Source organism: Oryctolagus cuniculus, chromosome 9 (assembly GCF_964237555.1).
Source record: "Oryctolagus cuniculus chromosome 9, mOryCun1.1, whole genome shotgun sequence".
In the NCBI taxonomy this organism is placed as follows: Eukaryota; Metazoa; Chordata; class Mammalia; order Lagomorpha; family Leporidae; genus Oryctolagus; species Oryctolagus cuniculus.
This window is the reverse complement of record NC_091440.1, coordinates 97598259-97614639: the sequence shown is the minus strand read 5'-3', so window position 1 is coordinate 97614639 and position 16381 is coordinate 97598259. Positions and strand designations below refer to the sequence as shown.

At 54.8% G+C, this 16381-nt stretch overlaps 1 long non-coding RNA gene across 1 annotated transcript in view; it reads right to left on the bottom strand.

The window, feature by feature from the left end:
- LOC103349016 (uncharacterized) overlaps positions 1 to 15738 on the bottom strand; it is a 73407-nt gene extending 57669 nt beyond the window's left edge. Inside the window, exons 1-3 of the long non-coding RNA XR_011378950.1 lie at positions 15297 to 15738; positions 7593 to 11978; positions 7015 to 7395 (exon numbers count right to left, since the gene is read on the bottom strand). This is a non-coding gene — a long non-coding RNA (uncharacterized lncRNA). The remainder of the gene's footprint in view (positions 1 to 7014; positions 7396 to 7592; positions 11979 to 15296) is intronic.
- Positions 15739 to 16381: the final 643 nt, after the last annotated feature.

Sequence of the window (16381 nt, the reverse complement as noted above, 5' to 3'; positions counted from 1 at the left end):
CGAGGCCGAGTAGCCAGTCTTCTGAGTGGCTCCAACCTCTGGGCCGTCTTGGCTGCTGACCAGGCGCCCCCCGTCCCGTCTGCACAGAGGGGCCCTTCCGTGCCTGAGTCAGCTCTGTCTCGCCCAGGGGCTGCCCTTAGGACAGACAGGTGTATGTTCCTCTCCCAGACACCCATTAGGCTTCTTGCCTTGGTTGTCCGTTCCTGGACCTAGCACCTCCTGCTCTGGGTGCAGGGAGCTCAGCAGCCTCAAAGCTCACTTAAGCCTCCGGGGATCCAGGCTCAACGGCAGGGCTGCTGGCTGGACGGGACATCAAGAGCAGGCTGTAAAACCCCACCAACAGGGCCAGTGCTGTGGCGCAGCGGGTTAAAGCCCTGGCCTGGGGTGCCGACATCCCATATGGGCCCCGGTTCTAGTCCCGGCTGCCCCTCTTCCCATCCAGCTCTCTGTGGTGATCTAGGAAGGCAGTAGAAGATGACCCAAGTCCTTGGGCCCCTGGACCCACGTGGGAGACTGGAATTAGATTCTGGCTTCTGGCTTCGGATCGGTGCAGCTCTGGCCATTGTGAATTAGTGGATGGAAGACTTCTCTCTCTGTAACTTTGTCTTTCAAATAAATAAAATAAATCTTTTAAAAAACAATAACCCCACCAACAGAGAGGCTCCAGCTTCAAGTCCCCATCCAGGCACAAGGAATTAGAAAGAACAGTACAAAGAATATTCACCAATCTACTACATAGCATCAGTAATGGGGACTATTTTGCCATATTTGTTCTATCATCTATCTGTCTATTATCTCTATCATCCATCAATGTATCATCTATCTGTCTCTGTATCACTTCTTAATCATTTCAAAGTAAATCACAAACATAGTGACTTTACTCCTTCAAATACATCTCCAAAAGTTAAGATATTGTCCTATCTAGTCATGAGGCCATTGTCATGACCAACAAAGGCCAAATAACTATTTAATTCAACCTAATAAGAAGGCCGTGTTCAAGTTTCCCTATTTGCCCTTGGTTTCTGTGAACCAGGACCTAGTTAAAGATCACATGTTGCATTTTGTTGTACTTTTTCTTATTCTTTTAGTTTAAGTTTCACTTGTTTGTATTTATTTGAAAGGCAGAGAGATAGAGACAGACAGAGGTCTTCCACCTGCTGGTTTACTCCTCAACTGCCCAGAATGGCCAGGGCTGTGTTGGGCAGAAGCCAGGAGCTGGAAACTCACTCCAGGTCTCTGATATGGGTAACAGGGACCAAAGTACTTAAGCCATCATTACCTCCCAGAGTGCAGTTGCAGGAAATTGGAATTGGAAGTGGAGCCAGGACTTGAACCCAGCACTCAGACATTGTTTGCTTGAGTCTCACCCAGCGTCCTTGACTCTGCACCAAATACCATCACTGCTATTATTTAACTTGTGGTTTTATTTCCTTTAAACTCAAAGTTAGTTTAGATCAGAGTCTTGATTAGATTCTGATTAAAGCCATTTGGTGAGAATCTATCTTTGGCATTGCCTATGGTTTTGTTTCATTTGTTTATTTATTTATTTATTTATTTTGCAGATTTATTTGAAAGGCAGAGTTACAGAGAGAAGGACACACAAACACACACACACAGAGAGAGAGAGAGAGAGAGAGAGAGAGAGAGAGAATCTTCATCCATTGTTTCATTCCCCAAATAGCCACAACAGTGTTGGGCCAGGATGAAGCCAGGAGCCTGAAACTCTCTCCAGGTGTCTCACACTGGGGGCAGGGACCCAAGTACCCAGGTCATCTTTCACTGTTTTCCCAGGTACATTAACAGGGAGCTGGATCTGAAGTGGAGCAGCCAGGACTCCAACCTCATATGCCAGTGTCACAGGCAAAGGCTTAATCTGCTGCGCCACAACACTGGCCCGTTTCTGTGTGGGGTATTCTTTTTTTTAAAGATTTATGTATTTATCTGAGAGGTAGAGTTACAGAGAGAGGGAGAGACAGAAAAGTCTTCCATCTGCTGAATCAGTCCCCAAATGGCCGCAACAGAGCTGGGCCTATCTGAAGCCAGGAGCTTCTTCTGGGTCTTCCATGCAGGTGCAAGGGCTCAAGCACTTGGGCCATCTTGCATTGCTTTCCCAGGTGCATTAGCAGGGAGCTGGATTGGAAGAAGAGCAGTAGCGTTTTGAACCGGCACCCATAGAGGATGCCGGTGCCGTAGGCGGAGGCTTAGCCTACTAGGCCACAATGCTGGCCCCTGGTTCTATTATAATCATGGAGGCTGTCACTGGGAGGCTGTTCCAAGACAGAGGCGCAGGGCAGGGCTCCACTCCAGGATGGAGAATAGGTAAGGAGGAAGCAGCACCTGGGCTAGGAGGAGCCTGAATTCTCCCCGGACTTTCCAACACATCTCGGTGTGTACTCCTTAGCAGAAGGGTCCAACCTCATGCACGGAGGGGCTTAAGGGGCAGGCCCAGAGGGGAGTCCCTGGTGCAAGAGCCCCGTGGCCAGGGGGCTTGTGTTGTGGCAGAGGGGGTAAAGCTGCTGACTGCTACACCGGCATCCCAATGTGCTCTGGCTCCTGTCCCAGCTGCACCATTTCGGATCCAGCTCCCTAATGGCCTGGGAAAAGCAGCAGAGGATGGCCCAAGTGCTTGGGATCTGCCACCCACATGAGGGACCCAGATAAAGCTCCCAGCTCCTGGCTTTAGCCTGGCACAGCACTGGCCATTGAAGCCAGCTGGGGAGTGAATCAGTGGATGGAAGATCTCTCTCCCTCAGAAAAGGAGAGAGAAAAAGAATAAAAGAGCCCCGTAGCCAGAATGCAGTTTCTCAGAGAGCTGCACCTGTGGGATTCCCACCGGGCTCAGTGACAGCTGCGGTCTCCTTGTTCTGGAAACAAGTGACTGTGAGGCAACATGGTGTCAGGAGAAAAGGAAGACCTGGGACACAGACTGAGCTCTGCAATTTTTCTTTCATTCTTTTTTTCAGATTTATTTATTTGAAAGACAGAATTACAGACAGAGACAGAGAGAAAGTCTGTGAAATGGTACTACATGCATCCTACTCAGCAGGGTTGCTTTAGGCACTAGCATCAGTGGACACAGATGTGAGGCAGGGCCAGTGCTGTGGTGAGGTGGTTAAGCTGCCACCTACAATGCTAGCATCCCATGTGGGTGCTGGTTCGAGACCCAGGTGCTCCACTTCCAATCCTGCTCCCTGCTAATGGCTTGGGAAAAGCAGTGGAAGATGGATCCAGTGCTTGGGCCTCTGCACCCACATGGGAGACCTGGAAGAGGCTCCGGGCTCCTGGCTTTGACCTGCCACAGCCTCAATCGTTGCGGACATTTGGGCAGTGAACCTGTGGATGGAAGATCTCTCTCTCTCTCTCTCTCTCTCTCTCTCTCTCTCTCTGCCTCTCTGTAACTCTGCCTTTCAAATAAATACATAAATCTTTAAAGAAGCAACAGCAGCTAATGTGAGTGAAGCACTGAGCAGGGTGAAGGGCCAGTGGCCGAGGCTCAGAACCACCCACTCAGATGCAACAACAGAGTGACTGAGTGCAGGTGTGGGGCTGGCAGGCCTGAAGCAGCTGTAGGCTCCCTGATGTAAGGGTCTATTAATTCTCCAATTAGTAAGACAGTGGGTGGAGGCTGGCCCCAAACAAAGCCATCAGATAGGTCACCAGAGCCGTCCCGGCTTGTGGTTGTGCAGGGTGTGTCACTGCTGGCTGACTCAGTCCAGGCTGCTTGGTGGAGGCTAGGGCCAGGTCTGAGCGTTTGTCACACTGTTCCCTTGGCTAACACCCTAGTCTTCTGCGGCACGGCGTTAGAGACACATTGATTTGCACGGTAAGTTTGAGAATGAGGATGAGAATGAGCTCATCTTGTGCGATGTGAAAGACAAAGAAACACCAATGCATAATGGCTGTGTACAGACAGGAGAGACCTACTCCCAACGATGGTTAACACACGAGTGCCCGGTGGAAACCAGGGAAGACTTCCAGCGCCGGCCAGCGGGCTCCGGCAGGAAGTTTGGGGTTTCAAACAACAGCTCATAAGAAGTCAGAGCCAGAGTGGCGCTGGATTGGTGCTTCTGCCGGGCTGTGAGTGACCTTTGAAAGTCACACAGCAGACGGGGGAAGTTAGGTGAGGGTGGGGCAGCTGCGGCCTCTCCACCCACGGTCAGAGCTCCCACAGCTCCAGCGGCCGACTGGGTGTAACTGGGCCCTGCCCGGGCATGGTCAGAATTCTGGAATCTGCAGGTTCTGGGAAGGCTTACAGGCCCAGTCCCCCTGCCCCCCCCCCCCCCCATCTCCATTCCGCCTCAACAGATGTTGCTCATGAAGGGCCCTGGGACCCTCATTTACCTTTATCAGGGAAAGTGAATGCCAATTTATTTGGTTCAGATAGATCTTTTATTATTTAAAAATGTATTTATTTGTTTTAAAAGTGTATGCATTTATTATTTGAAAGGCAGAATGACAGAGAAAGAGAGGTGTTCTATGTACTGATGACTCTCCAAGTGCCTGCAACAGCCAGAGCTGGGCTAGGCAAAAGCCAAGAGCCAAGAGCTCAACCCTGGTCTCCCACATGTGTGGCAGGGACCCACGTACTTGGGCCATCACCTGGATGTGAGGTGGAGGCAGGATCCATGTCAGGCACTCCAGTCTGGTCGGCACAGTGGAGTGCTGGGATCAAGTCCCACCTCTGCTTTCAATCCTGTTGCTGCTAACATGCAACAGAGAACAACCCAAGTATTTGAGTTCCCACCATCCACAGGAGAGAACCAGATGGAGTTCCTGGCTCCTGGCTTCAGCCAGGGTGTCAGGGATTCAAACCCTACAGATGCATTAGCAGGAAGTCAGATTGGAAGTGGAGGAGCTGGGACTCAAACTAGGTGCTCCAATACAGGATGCCGGTGTTGCAGGTGGTGGCTTAACCCATCACGCCGCAGCGCCCCCGTGAACTGTGCAGGACTGTTTTACCATCCGCACCTGAAGGGCTGGCTTAGCCACCCCAGCTGAGCTGCTTGAAATTGTACTGGAATGCCAGCTTGGTCTTTTTTTTTTTAACATTGATTCATTTATTTACTTGAAAAGCAGAGTTGCAGAGAGACAGATAGGTCCTCCATCCAGTGGTTCACTCCCCAAATGCCTGCAAAGGCTAGAGATGAGCCAATCCAAAGCCAGGGGCCAGGAGCTTCTGGGTCTCCCATGTGGGTACAGGGAACCAAGAACTTGGGCCATCTTCTACTGCTTTCCCAGGCATGTTAGCAGGGAGCGAGATTGGAAGTGGAGCAACTGGGTCTCGAACCAGTGCCTTTATGGGATGCCGGCACTGTAGGCAATGGCTGTACCCAGTATACCACAGCACCGAGCCAAGGCACATTTTTTTTTAAGTTTTATTTATTTATTTGAAAGGCAGAGTGACAGAGGGAAAGACAGAAAGATCTTCCATCTGCTACTCCACTCCCCAAATGCCCACAATGGCTGGGACTGGGTCAAGTCAAAGCCAGGAGCCGGAACTCCATCTGAGTCTCCTACATGGGTGGCAGGAGCCCATGTACCTGAGCCTTCTGCTGCTGCCTCCCTGGGCGGACATTTGCAGAAAGCTGGCCTGGAAGAGGAGGTGGGACTAGATCCCGGGCTCTGCGGGTCTGAGTTGCTGGTGTTGCAGGCAGCAGCTTACCCCACGGAGCCACGATGGCTGGCTTGGGTGCAGCACTTTAAGTACAGTCCAGCAGAATAAGTTCTCATGGTCAACTTTTTAAAAATAAGATTTATTTATGGAACTGGCGCTTTTTAGTAAGATTTATGTATGTATTTGAATGTCAGAATTATAGAGAGGGAGAGACAGAAAGATCCTTCATCTGCTGCTTCACTCCCCAAGTGGCCACAATGTCTGGGGCTGGGCCAGGCTGAAGCCAGGAACCCGAAACCCCATCCGGGTCTCATAGGGGACGATGCTACCGCATGCGGGACACAGGCCGCTTACCTCACTGTACCAAGGCCAGCCCCGTAGTCAACTTTCTTAAAAATAAAGATGAAATTCCACGATCATCTTTGACAGCCATTAGTCAACTGAGGGGTTTATTTTCTGCTACTCTCCAGGGTGGTGGGAAGGAATGGGAGATGAGTGACAGACATGTTTTCTAAGGGTTTTACAGGCAATTTTTTTTTTGACAGGCAGAGTGGACAGTGAGAGAGAGAGAGACAGGGAGAAAGGTCTTCCTTTGCCGTTGGTTCACCCTCCAATGGCCGCCCCGGCTGGCGTGCTACAGCCGGCGCACCGCGCTGATCCGATGGCAGGAGCCAGGTACTTATCCTGGTCTCCCATGGGGTGCAGGGCCCAAGCACTTGGGCCATCCTCCACTGCACTCCCTGGCCACAGCAGAGAGCTGGCCTGGAAGAGGGGCAACCGGGACAGAATCCAGCACCCCGACCGGAACTAGAACCCGGTGTGCCGGCGCCGCTAGGTGGAGGATTAGCCTAGTGAGCCGCGGCGCCGGCCCTACAGGCAAGTTTTGACTCACCACAACCCTGTTAGGCTCAGGAGGAAGCCATACATAGCTCTGTATTCCTTTGGGTCCAGCCATGTCAGTTGCAGAATAAATACTCAAAAAATGTATGTTTAGTAAATTGTATGGAATCCGTCTGTAGCCCCGTAGCTCTGAGCTCACATACAGAGGCGCTCAGGGAGCTGCAACCTCTGACCTGTAGGCGGCAACGTTCCAGAATCACAGCTTTTCCAGGGTCCGTGGACAGAGCCCCTGGGTCAGAGAAAGACAGGCAGCAACTCAAGCTGGCCACGTGGCCAACACCAGCACGGGGCGATTTTGCGAGGCTACCTTGTCTGCAGAGAAGGAAATGGGCTACAGACATTGTCCAAGCCAGGCAAAGGACCCCGACATCAGAGCCTGCATCAGGACCCAGGACCGCTCACTTGCAAAGCAGGCAGGAGCCACGCGCTAAGCTGGCTGGCTCCTACATTCCCTGCCCTTCCCGGCACCAGCATCCAGTCCCTCTGCAAGGCAGACCCACCTGGGGCAGCCAGGTCGCTACTTCCTCTTTCCCGCAGTCTCTCATGCAGCCACACAGCCCTGGTCCTCCTTCCTGCCTGCTGGGCATCGGAGACTGCACAGGGCAGGGTGCTCAAGATGAGGCTTGGGGTCCTCCGAAAGGGTTGCGTTGTGTGTTTTTTTTTTTTTCTCCTGACTGCTTAAAGGAACAGGGCAGGCAAGCATTGCCAAAGGCATATGCATTTCTTCCACTGTCCCTCACCGCCAGGCCTGGTGCTAGATCCTTTGTCCAGAGGTGCCCTGGCTTTGTGCACTGAGAGGGAGGCAGAAGTCTGGCAGCACAACTCGCCCCAGGGGACGAGGAAGAAGGAAGCACCGCGGAAGTTCCCGCAAATGTGCACTTCTAAACAAACAAGCAACAAGAAAACGACACAGAATGTCCAGGAGGTGTTCTCATTTCAACAAATCACAACAAGGAAATAATAAGCTGGACAAAGAGCCCAGCAGTAGGAGCAATCAAACGCCTGAAATTGCACTGTAATTAAAGCATAACTAACTCCCAAGTTCTCCTGTGCCCACGGCAACAGCGTGTGTACTAACCTGGTCAGAAGCCGCGGGCCAAATGAAGCTGCCTCCCTGTCTGGCATCCAGACAATTTAGCATGCAAATGAGATGGGGCACTGGGGCACAAAGGGCACCCAGAAATGACACTGACAGGTCTTGGGGTGATGGGGAGGGAAACCCAGAGGGGCTGCCCCGAGGAGGCACTGGGGAAGAGTGAGCAGTGCTCGGGGGTGCCTCTCCTGTTTCCACTGGACACAGTTTTCATCCGTTTGGGCCAGGCTGAACCCAAGGCCAGAATCTGGTTGCTGTGTACATGAGGACTGTGCCAGTTCCCATGTGGGAGTATATTTAAGTGAGCCCGGGCCAGTGTTCCCCCAGAGGGGAGCCCGGCATGCCCTGAGGCCAGGTCTGCCTGGCTGGTGTTTGCAGGGCAGAACCCAGCACAAGGGCTCAGAAGAAACCCCTCTGGGCAGAGGGAAGGAGGCGCTGCCCACAGGAATCACCCTCTGGGGCTTTCGCCTTGGTTTCAGGACCTGTGGCTAAGGCAGAAGGACCAATAGGGCCCCAGTCGCCTTGCTCTTTCTCCTCCCAGCTGCTTCTGTCTCTCTCTCAGGCTCCAGGACACAAAACAGCTGAGCAGATAAACAAGTCACCACCTGCTCCCTCCTCCCTCGTGACACCGCCCCTGTCCCCAAGTCCCACCCCTTCTTCCTCCCACTCTCTCCCTCCAGTTCTCGATGAAGCCAGACTCGCTCTCCCTGCACAGCACAGGCAGGCAGCAGTGACAGGCTACGAGGGACAGGGACAGGACACCTGCTGTCCGCTCTCCCTCCGGTGCGAGCCTCCCCAGCTCAGCCCCCTTTGGCCCCTGCTCCTGCCAAATGGCACACAAGGAGCTCTGCCTCCGCCCAGGGCCGTTTCCAACAAAACACTTGTGCTTTCTGCAAGTGAGACTCAGGAATCCCGAGGGAGGTTTACGGCATCCGCCAGCCCTGGAGCCAGCGTCTGGCTGCTACTTGGCAAAGAGCCCCTTTGCCAGACACAGGAGAGCTGGGAGGAAGGGGTTAACCTGAGCAGAAGCAGCCAGGAGAGGCCCAGCTCCATTCCTGACTGCTGGGGAGGCAGAGCCCTGGGCTAGAAGGCTACAGGGAGGCCAAGGCCCCCGGGTGTAAGGCCTGCAGGAGGCTGCCCTGGTGGTGGTGTGGTGTTTGGGGGCGAGCACAGGGTGTGCTTTCAGGAACAAAACCCAGGTTCCACCCACAGATCCCAGGCTCCCGTCTGGATCCCCCAGCCTGTGCCTCAGTACGTCTCCCTGTGCCTATGGCAGGCGGTACTGAGTTCTCTCCCCACCCCCTGTGCGTGGGGGAGTCGGGAGGCGGACCCGGAAGTGCACCTGCTCCTGGGAGGATGTGCAGGATCCCCCAGAGGTCTTCCTGGCGATGTAGAGTTGAAACCTGGGTTGCTGCTGCTGTGGCTGAGCTCTGTGAAGCTGGGGTCAGATGCTGCACCCAGGAGGCAGGGCCCCAGCCTGTCCTGGCCCCCAAGCTTCCATGCTCCCTGAGAAGTCCCTGCTTGTAGTTTCATGGCCATGGCCACTGTGTGTTGGGTGTTTGAGGAAAACAGACCTGCCCTCGTTTGCTCACTGTTTCCCACAGGTCTGCATGGGAGTGGCCGCACCACTCAGAGCTGCAACTGAAAACATTTTCATGGCTGTGTGACTCTGGGCGAGTGGCTCAGCCTCTCTGAGCCTCAGTTCCTTCACTGGTAAAATTGAGATATCTGCCTCGTAGGTTAAACTCCTTTATTTTTGATATGAAGGTAAGTGACAAGGTGAAGTTAATGTAAGGTACATAAAATATCAATGCCAGGTGTCCTGCTGGGGGTGCAGGGTCTCTCTCCCTTTCCTTCCCCCGTGTTTGTGTTGTGTTTTTGGTATTCCATGGGAGACAGGATGGAAAGGCCGCAAGGCTGGGGCCGTGGCAGTGACCTCAAACCCAGTTGCTCTGAGGAGGAGGCACCAGGAGGAAGTTAGTGGACAGGAGTCCCTCTTTCCTCCTGCCGCAGAGCAGGCCTCTCCTGCTAGGCACTGCTCACATGCAGGGCCAGAGGCCCTGTTCTGCACACTGCTGGATGCTCACAGCAGCCTTGGCCGCTACCCTCTAACTGCCAGGAGCCCCCTCCCCCAGGGTCATGCCAATCACCACGTCTGCAGACAGGGACGGAGGTCCCTTGGGAACAGAATGGGCCCTGGTTGAGAGCCACTGCTCTGTGTGCAGCTCTTGGAGGTTAGCATGATGGACACTCACCGAGGTCCTTCTTTTGAACAAGAGTGACCCCAACGTGCCCGAGAAGGGAGACGTGGTTACGGAGAAGCAGATGAGCGGCTGCTCCAAGACATACAGGGGCTGGGGGTAGAGAGAAGGGGCCTGCTATTGAACAGGGGGTCAGGGGCCAGTGTCCCCCAGGGACTGCCACTATTGGCCCTGCCTCGGGGGGAGTTTCTTGTTCCTGGACTTTTGCCTCTCCTGGTGTGAGGTGACCGAATCAGACCGGAAGCCCAAGGGGTGGGCGGTTAGCCAAGCAGTTAGGACCTGGCCCTGAAGCCCCAGCCCCGGTCCAGGCCCCACGCTGGGATGCCCGGCCTCCAGTCCTGGCTCTGCTCCTGCTCAGTTTTCAGCTGATGAGCACCTGGGAGGCATCAGCAAGGGCTCAGCTCACCTGCCCCCCGGGTGGGAGGCCTGGATTCCGTTCCCAGTCGCCAGCTCTGGCCTGGCGCAGGCCAGCCTGTTGCGGGCATTTGGGTTGTGAACCAGGGCGTGGGAGCGCTCTCCATCTTTTTCCATCTCTCTGCCTCTAAAATCAGAAACAAACAAATAAAGCAACCCTCTTCTTTTCCTACTTGGCGGGAGTCAGACCTGCTCTGGCCCTTGCTGGCCAGAACCGGCTCCAGTAGCTGAGGTCGGCCACTTGTTTCTTGCTCTGTGGAACTGGGGGCGGGGGTGGTCGGTGAGTTCTAAGGTCCTTCTCAGCTATAAATCCTTCGTCCTGAAGACACCAGAGTGTGATTAAACCAACAGGGTAATCAGGGTACTGTATGGCCTGTCTCACTGTGCTACCAGCCAGCAGTGGAATTCTCACAGCTCTTCATTAAGAACTGTTTTTTTTAAAAAAGATTTATTTACTTGAAAAGCAGAGTTACAGAACAGAAAGAGACAGGGAGAGGCAAAGAGAGATCTTGCCCCTGCTGGCTTATTCCCCAGATGGCTGCAAAGGCCAGGGCTGGGCCAGGCTGAAGCCAGGAGCCCAGGTCTCCCACGTGGATGCAGGGGCCTCAAGCACTTGGGCCATCCTCTGCTGCTTTCCCAGGAGCATTAGCAGGATGCTGGATCAGAAGTGGAGCAGCTGGGACTCGAACCTGCAACCATACGGGATGCCAGCACTGCAGGTGGCGGCCTTACCTGCTACGCCACAGCACGGACCCCTTCATTAAGAACTGCTGTCGCCAAGAATATGCTATGCGTTCCTACTACGTGCCCTGCCCCGGAGCAGCTCAGGAGCCAGCAGGGAGGACACAGGGACAGCTCCAGTCCCCAGAGCCGCCTGGGACAGAGCTAGGAAGAGGCCTGGGCATCAGGAGGGGCTCTCTGGCCCTGACGCAGGGTCAGGGCAGGCATCTCTGGACACTGAGTGAGTAATGGATCTTGAAACCTGGCCGGTGGTATTTACCCAGGGCAAGGAGGCTGAGCATTCCTGCGGAGAGGACACGTGTGCGAACGGAGCCAGCACTTGCTGCTTCAGAACCCCGTGCGCTGGAGCAAGGCTGATTCCAGGAGTGAGGCCAGCACACACATGCTTCCTTCTCTGACCTCCCAGTGGGCAGGGCAGAGCCGAGGCGCAGCCTCAGAGGTGGCAGGGCCGCCTTGAATCCAGACTTTCAGCTGCGACTCTTCTTCCGCCCCAGTTTCCTTTACCACGTGGACCGCAGCCTTTAATCTGGTTTTGGGGTTCATGTACTTCTTAATCATAAACAGCCTTGACTCTTCTCTGAATACAGACGCTATGTAAATAAACAAATACAAAAATGTCCAGACACCAGTGGGTGTGCTGCACCGGGGCAGCAGTGGCGCTCCCTGGTCACTGGCAGTGGCCCCAGGGCATCCCCGGTGCCCAGGCCAGTGCCTGGCACACCACGGGGGCTCAGGAACTGACTGCTGACCCCGGCAGTGATGTTAGGGTCTGCTTCACGGACGTGACGGCTGTCCATTAGTGATGCCCGGACTGACCGTTCACTCGCCATCCCACACTCAGGCGCTTCATTTTGACTTCTTTGCATATTGTCCACTGTTTTGGCTGAAGGCCTTGCTCCGGCCAGCTGGCAGACTGTATCTCAAGGACAGATGCTTTGTCATACACAGGGGACTTCTAAATGTTCATGGGAAAAACAGAATCAAAAGATGTTTATTTTGGTGCCGAAAAACATAAAATCCATGCATAGTGTTTTTTATAAAATGCATTTTTATTAACTTATTCTAAGATTTGCTTATTGATTTGAAAGGCAGAGTTACAGAGAGAGAGAATGAAAGAGAGATCTTTCATTTACTGGTTCACTCCCCAAATGGCTGCATCGGCCAGGGCTGGGCCAGGCCATAGCCAAGAGTTTCTTGGGTGCAGGGGATCAAGCGCTTGGGTCATCTTCCACTGTTTTCCCAGGTGCAATAGCAGGGAGCTGGATCTGAAGTGGAGCAGCAGGAACTCTGGCACCCATATAGGATGCCGGCTCTGCAGACAGCAGCTCAACCCATTGCACCACAGCACCAGCTCTCTCTTTCTCTCTCTCTCTCTCTCTTTTTTTTTTTTTTTTTAGTTTTTCTTTAAGAAGTTTATTTTTCACAGTGCTGGAGGCTGGGGGTCCAGGATCAAGGCGCCATAGGGGGGGATCCTTCTCGTCTCGTGACTACAAGACAAGTGAGTGCACATGAGAGCTGGTGATTTTATCTAATGTCTTTCACGTTGTTTATTCACTTGAAAGGCAAAGTGGCAGAGGAGGCTGGAACCCCGGCTTTCCAACACGGAGTCAGGCTTCCCCAGCGCCACTGCTGCGCCCTATGCCCACCACTCTTCCAGGGGCCCTTCCTTCCTTCCTTCCTTCCTTCCTTCCTTCCTTCCTTCCTTCCTTCCTTTCTTTTTTAAGATTTATTTATTTATTTGAAAAACACACTGACAGAAAGTCAGAGACTCAGAGATCTTTCATCCCTCTGGTTCACTCCCCAAATGGCCACAATGGCCAGAGCTGGGCCAGGCTGTAGCCAGGAGCCTGGAACTCCATTGGGTCCCCAACTAAAGGCCCAAGCACTTGGGCCATCTTCTGCTGTCTTCCTAGGCACATTAGCAGGGAGCTGGACCGGAAGTAGAGAAGCCAGAATTTAAACCAGTGCTCAAATGGAATACTGGTGTCACAAGTGGTTTAATTCTTTGGTGCTACAACACCAGCCCCTCCATGACTCTTTATTTTTTTTTAAGATTTTATTTATTTATTTGAGAGGTAAAGTTACAGATAAAGAGAGGGATAGACACAGAGAGAGAGAGAGAGAGAAAGAGAGAGAGAGTTATTCCATTCACTGGTTCATTCCCCAAATGGCCACAAAAGCCAGGGCTGGGCCGATCTGAAGCCAGGCGCTTCTTCCAGGTCTCCCACATGGATGCAGGGGCCCAAGCACTTGGGCCATCTTCCTCCACTGCTTTCCCAGGCACATTAGCAGGGAGTTGGACGGGAAGTGGAGCAGCCAGGACTCGAACCGGAGCTCATATGGGATGCTAGAGCTGCAGACCAGGGCTTTAACCCCCTGTGCCGCAGCGCCGGCCCCCTTCCATGACCCTTCTGAAGGCCCCTTGTACACCTGGGTCACTTAGAACTGTGACTAGCAAAGCTTGTCACAAAGAAGCCTCCCGAATTTCTGTGGCCTTGGCCTGATAAACACTTGCAATTCCTGTGGTTGAACAAACATGGAGGCTCCCAACCACCCAAGGGGGCTGGGATCATTTCCTCTCGTACAGAACATTCGCTAAGACGGAATGCCTCGGCTTGCTCTCAGCAGATAAACATCTGCTGAGCCAGGGAAGAAAACACCGCTCCTGACTTCCCTGCCGCTTTCTCAACGGCATGGGGGAAGGACGGAGGGGCCGAGTCCAGCCGTCTAGGCAGCGGCCAGAGGCTCCCAAGGGCAGAGAAAGGCTGGCACTCCACCACGGGTGCAAGGTCTGAGGGTGACACACGGAGCACTCTCCATGAGTCAGGGCTGTGCTCAGGGCTTCCTGCAGAACGCTAGGGACCCACATAGCCAGTACACCCTCTCCCTCCCTCCTTCCTTCTCTCTGCCTCGGTCAGGGAAAGGACCCTGGCCTAGGGTGTCAGGTTTCAGTCCCTGTGTCCAGGGAAATGATGAAATCTCTCTGCCTTCTCCCTCTGCAGCAGGTCTGGCTCCCCTGGCCTGCCTGGCTGCTGCGGGGCCGCAGGATGGACAGGGTCTCAGGGTGGAAGCTTCCAGGCCAGCTCTCCTCTCCTCTCGGAAGGATGCCCAGGGCTGCTGAGAGCCCCGCTGACTTTGGGCCAGGGTGGTTGAGGGCAGCTCAGCCAGGCACTGGCATCTGGCCAGGTCTCTCTCTCTCTCTCCTCCAAGGTCAATGGCAGCCAGAGGGAAAAGGGGGAAACACTGTATTATTTGTGATCTGAGGAGAAAACAGAGACTGCATGGAGTGATGAGAACAGCAGGGGGGAAAGAGTGAGGGGCAGGGGAACAGGATTCGAGGAAGAAGAGCCCCCTCGGTGCCTGCTGCCCTGGTTCCAGCCCCAGGAGTCAGGGCTGGGTGGGCACGGGCAGAAAGAGGTCCACTCATGGATCCCAGGGCTACAGGAGGCTGAGCGAAGTATTCACGGATTCAGGATGGTCTGGCAGCGATGAGGCGCGGTGGGAGGCTGCCTGTTGCCGGGCAATCGGACGCAAAAGGCCTGCGGTCCTGAGTTCAAATCGAGCTGCAGACCAGACAGCAGCAAGGGCCTCTGCTTCCCAGGTGAGAAAACACAGCTGGGCGAGGCCAGCAGATCTCTCAAGTTCACTCAGGGACCAGGTGATGCTCCAGCCCCCAGGCCCTGCCTCTGCTCCACCCCTCCCAGACTTGAGGAATGAATGTGAAGTGATTGGAAACAAACAAAACCACACAAGGCAGACACAGGCCAGAGGGCAGGGGAGCTGGGGGGCTTTGCTTTGGCGCTCGGCTCGCACGCGCGCGCTCTCTCTCAGTGTGTGTGTGTGGATGAAGGGCGGCCAGGCCCCACTTCTGGGAGGGGACACAGGTGTCCCTAACCCCTCTCCCCCAGGGCGCCTGCCTGAGCGCCCGCCCCACCCATTCCTGGCTGCAGGGCTGCCTGATATTTTTCAGGGACACAATTTTTAGCACCCTTAAGAGAGGACGGAGGGGGCAGTCGGGAGCAGGGCGGGCTCAGATTTCCTTACTCTCAGCGGGACACAGCCAGGAAACTGCCCGCGAGCACCGCGCTGTCACTCAAGAGAAACATAAAACCGCAGCCCTGGGGAGTCCCACGTGGTCACCAAGGACACCCCAGCCGCTGGCTAAGCTAAGGGCATTAGCCCGGGTGGCACGGATCCGTCCCTCTGCCCGACAACAGCCCCAGCCCACCTGTCACCCCTCGGGGTCCTCCTGCGCGGTGTTCCCTGGTCTTACCTTGGGTACTTCCGTCGGGGAAAGAGCAGGCAGCTTCCCAGGGGTATGAGAAATAACTTCTCTAAGAATGTCACCAGCTGCAGCCGCCCCTGTCATAAACTGTCCCCGCTCTAAGCCGCCTAGGGCTTTCATCCCCTCCTCTTAGCTACTCATTACCCAGTTTAATTAGGCCAGGAACTGCTCTGGCAGAGGACACTCTCGGCAGGAGGCGAGGCTGCGGGAGCGGTCCGCAGCAGCCCACTTCCTGAGACTGAGCTGGGGGCTGGAAAAAAAGGCGGCGGCGAAGGCGGCCCCGCGGAGTCCTCCGCAGCAGCTGTGGGGACCGAGGCCGAGATGCACGCGCTGGCTCCCGGGCCCTCCAGGGAGCTGAGGGCTGCTGCACTTGTTTACGGGAACAGCCCCGGATCTGAACGCTTGGAAGTCCCTGCCCACCCCCACCCTCTCGTCCAGCCGCTCACCCCGCCCCCCACCCCTCCGCGGAAGAGGTGGCTCCCTCGGCAGCCACTTACAATGTTTCAGCTCCGTCCCTGACATCACAGCCAAAGAAAGGCACTGCCCCAGGCAACCTCCCGTTTCCAGCCAGCCCCTGACCTTCACCCTGAACCGCCCTCGTCCAGCGTGTGGTGGGCTGGGCCTCCCCAGAAAGACAGCATGGAGGTTCTTCCTGGGGGTGAACATGCCTTAGAGTTCTGGAGCTTTCTCCACCGTGGCGTTAGAGCAGGGAGTAGGGGCGGCCGCTGGCTAGTTTCTATGATCTTACATAAGTTCTAAGTTTCATTTTTCGGCGGGCACCGCGGCTCACTTGGCTAATCCTCGGCCTGCGGCGCTGGCACCCCGGGTTCTTGTCCCGGTTGGGGCGCCAGATTCTGTCCTGGTTGCTCCTCTTCCAGTCCAGCTCTCTGCTGTGGCCAGGGAGTGCAGTGGAGGATGGCCCAGGTGCTTGGGCCCTGCACTTGCATGGGAGACCAGGAGGAAGCACCTGGCTCCTGGCTTCGAATCGGCGCAGCGCGCCTGCCATAGCAACCATTTGGGGGATGAACCAAGGGAAGGAAGACCTTTCTCTCTGTCTCTCTCTCCCTCACTGT